Below are 3,967 nucleotides of genomic sequence, written 5' to 3'. Positions count from 1 at the left end.
CATTAGAAATAAAATTAGGAGAAAAAAAATGGTTTTGGCCATCTGGTATACTGTGTAGAAACCCAGACAAAGTTTTATAGTAATGTAATGGAAGTCTGGTACTTTTCAAAACTTGGTGGTGTTATTTCAGAAAAAAAAAAGGGAAACCTTAAAAAATAAAACCAACAACAAAGCCCTATATATTTAAATTGGACTTACATGGACATTGTGATTAGCAGCACAGGGTTTGAAAACTTCTAAGAGAAAGACCAGATTTGCAAAATAGAAGGTTAATGGGTATTCTATATCACTACTCTCCTGGCTCAAAGAAAACCTTCAAACTATATTTTTATTTCTGCCTTTGTGGGATATAAAGGATATTCCTTCCCATCCCAATCAGCTCTCAATTTGTTCAAGTCCTGAACCTCCTGGCCTGGGGCCGCAGGTGTGTCCCAGACCTTCAGCGGCCTTCTTCCCATCAAGAAGGGCCATGGGGGTTCCAGGTGCAAGAGGACAGCAGGGCAGCATGTTTGGGGCACAGAGGAGAGCCTGTCTGGGCGAACATGATGCTCGACAGATGACAGGCTGACTCTGGATGTCGGCTGCTCTCCAGGAGGACGGCGAGAGTGACAGCTTGGTGCCCCATCCTCTTCCACACACTGAAGGTGGGTCAGCCTTCAACACACCTGAGCTCGGTTCTCCATTCTTGCCTCTTGGACCCTCCACCTCCTCTCTTCCTTTTCCTTTCCCCTCTCTGTCAGGGAACAAAACAGGAATCCTACTGAGGACACTTGGCACAGGTGCGCAGCCTCGTGAGTGTGCGTTGCAACCGGAGGGGAGTGAAGCCACGCACCTGCTATGTTTCTTGGCTGTTCCATATAAACGATTTTTCTTTTTCAGAGGAATGTCTCGACTATGTTAGTACTACTAATAATTCAAAATCTATTAAACATCTGTTATATTATGAAATGCAGATATATGACATTTACTTGTCTTACAGGGCTTTGAAGAAATTTGTGGGCCACAGTAGGAAACCCCAAGTAATCCTCTCCCATGACTTCATTTCCCCATTTCCCAAATGTGGATATAATAGCTTCACACTGCGTTTTTATATCCATATTTTGTCCTTTATTCAGATGTGGTGGTTCAAACGCCCTAAATTGACCTCCACCTCTGAAAGGTTGCCCCAAATTCAGAAAGTGAGGTAGATGGTGGCTTTGTGCATGTGCAGGGCATGTTATTATACTTCTTAATTTTTGCCATTCTGACAAGTATGCTAGCTTTTGTGTGCAGCTTTTGATTATGAGTGATTTTGAACGTATTTCCACATTTTCTTTTTTTTTAATATTTATTCATTTATTCATGATAGACAGAGAGAGAGAAGAGAGAGAGAGAGAGAGGCAGAGACACAGGCAGAGGGAGAAGCAGGCTCCATGCAGGGAGCCCGATGCGGGACTCGTTCCCGGGACTCCAGGATCATGCTCTGGGCCGAAGGCAGGCGCCAAACCGCTGAGCCACCCAGGGATCCCCTATTTCCACATTTTCAAATCCCTTTTAAATGTTTTCAATAAATTATCTAGGTTTTTATCCATTGTTATGGAGGGTAGGGTTTTTTAATAGATTTTCCTCACAATTTTATAAGTTCCCTATTACTGGGGTATTGATCTTTTATAAATGATATAGTGATTTATATTCTCATCTTCCATTTTTCTTTTGTTTAGGCGGTTTTTGCTATGCAATTACTTTTATTTTTAGTTGTATGCAGTTAAATATATCAAATTTTTATTTTATAATATATGAATTCCAGTAGATTAAAAAGGCAAATGCAATTGCAGTTTCTTTTATGTATTTATACTTTTTTAAAAGAAGAAGTCCCAAATCAATACAGCTTTTATTGCATCTTTGAAATATCACAGATAAGTCTAAAAAATCATCTGGCATCTTGTTCTTTTCTGTAGCTGGACAACTTGATCTTATTCATCAGCCAGTGAACTATTCCTTTTTCAGAAACAGCTACCATCTGAAAATTTTCTGATATTCTTGTTTTTTACTGTTGTGACTTTTGAATCAAAGCAGCTGGGTTTGCTACAAGTCCAATGTCATTTCCTTCAAGAATTAACTTATCTTTCTGGGCTTGAGATACTGGACAAGCAACAGCTGGCCTCATCCAAGCCCTGCGGATGTATTTTTCACCCAAGAAATTTCAGATTTCAGTAAGAGAGAGCCATTCTTCTGAATAACAATGTTGATGGGGAAGTGAGCAAACACAGACCTCCTCATGTAACGGAAACCCAGTGTACCGCCCTTGGCCATGTTCTGCACGTGACTACAGGCAGTGTGGACAGTAGCCAGTTCTTTTCTATTTCCCACCATTTGTCAACTCAGGAGCATCTTCTTTTTCTTTCCAAGGAGTCTGACGAGTTCATTGCTTATGTGATTAAAGTCCCTCTGGAGTCCTTCACAATAACAGTGTGCCCCTTCAGAGTGATGTTGACATTTTCTGGAATGTCGACAGTCTGATTGCTGAGAATTATCTTCATTCTTGCAGTAGATGTGGCAAAGGAAACAATATTTTTGATGGTTTTCAAACTTTCTTGGGTATATGTTTCCATCCATTTCATTGATTTTCAACCTAAAGTACAGCCTTTAGCATTTCTTGTAGCTCAAATGGGTTGATGAGAATTTTCTCAGGTTTTGTTTCTGACACAGTATCTTTATTTCTTTTTTCCTGAGACAACTGTGAGACAACTATTCTTTTTTCCTGAGACAACCGTCAGGCTAGAAAGGGTTTATAGACTTCTTGGTTGACAGTTTGGGTTTTTTGTTTTTGTGTGTCTTTTTTTTTTTTTTCATTCATCACTATAAAGATATTGGCCCAATATTCTCTAAAATCCATTATTTTTGAAGCCATGAATCCTTTGAAATATTGTCTCATTGATATGCAGTGGTATTTTTTTCTCACTGATTTTAGATGTTATCTTTCTCTTTTATTTACAGCGTTTTGGCTATAGTAGGTCTAGTCATAGTTTTCTTCCTTATTAACTTGCTTGAGGTTTTCTAAAGTCATTGAATAAAAATTTAACTTACAATAAAGTTGAGAAAATTTCAGTGATGATTTTTCTAATATCTTTTCAGTTCCATTCTTCCTTCTTTTTCCTCTGGAACTCCAAATATGTGTATGTCATTGCCTCTAAATATTACTAATAAAATGTGTAGTTTTTCAATCCTTTCTGTGTATCTGTCTTCAGGTTCACATCTCTTGCTATCTTCATTCTACCATAACAACATTAGACAATTTTGTCTTTTTAAATTTCAAATACTACTTTTTGTTAAGTTTTATTTATTGATTGAAATTTTCTATTTTTCAGATATTGCAGAATAATATTCCTTTATGACCCAAAACATGATTGGAAAAAGCTGCTTTAAAATCTGGTCTTGGGGTGGTGCCTGGGTGGCTAGTCAGTCAAGCAGCAGATTCTTGATTTTGGCTCAGGGTCCTTGGTTCAAGCCTCCCATTGGGCTCCATGCTCAGTGAGGAGTCTGCTTGTCTCCTTCCTCTGTACCCCCCTACTCTCATGCATGCACTTGTGCTCTCTCTCTCTTTCTCAAATAAAAAAAAAAAATCTTTAAAATACTGGTCTCATAATTCCAAAACCTGGATCTTCTCATAGTCTCAAATAATCATCTTTAGTACTGAATATAGCTTCCATCTCCATCTTGTATCATGTACCTCGGGAAAATTATTTCTTGGGAATCTGGGATTCTATTATTTTACCCCTAAGAAACGTTCTGTTTTGTTTGTGCTTATTAAGTAATTAATTTGGTTGTTCTCAGATTGAAAGTCGGACTTCTGAGTAGCAGGTCTACTTTGTTCATCTGTTGTGTCTTCATGTATACTACTAAGACACTGTCCTTAGCATCTGTGTTTAGGGTTGGCCAGATATGTAGGCAGAGTTCATACATAGAAATTGTGCCCCAATCTCTTACA

At 38.4% G+C, this 3,967-nt stretch overlaps 1 pseudogene; it reads right to left on the bottom strand.

The window, feature by feature from the left end:
• Positions 1–375: 375 nt before the first annotated feature.
• Positions 376–2,519, bottom strand: LOC140611285 (large ribosomal subunit protein uL6 pseudogene; annotated as a pseudogene).
• Between the last annotated feature and the right edge of the window lie 1,448 nt (positions 2,520–3,967).

This window comes from Canis lupus, chromosome 1 (assembly GCF_048164855.1).
Source record: "Canis lupus baileyi chromosome 1, mCanLup2.hap1, whole genome shotgun sequence".
Classification (NCBI taxonomy): domain Eukaryota; kingdom Metazoa; phylum Chordata; class Mammalia; order Carnivora; family Canidae; genus Canis; species Canis lupus.
The sequence above is the reverse complement of the archived record's forward strand: the minus strand, read 5'-3'. Positions and strand labels throughout refer to the sequence as shown.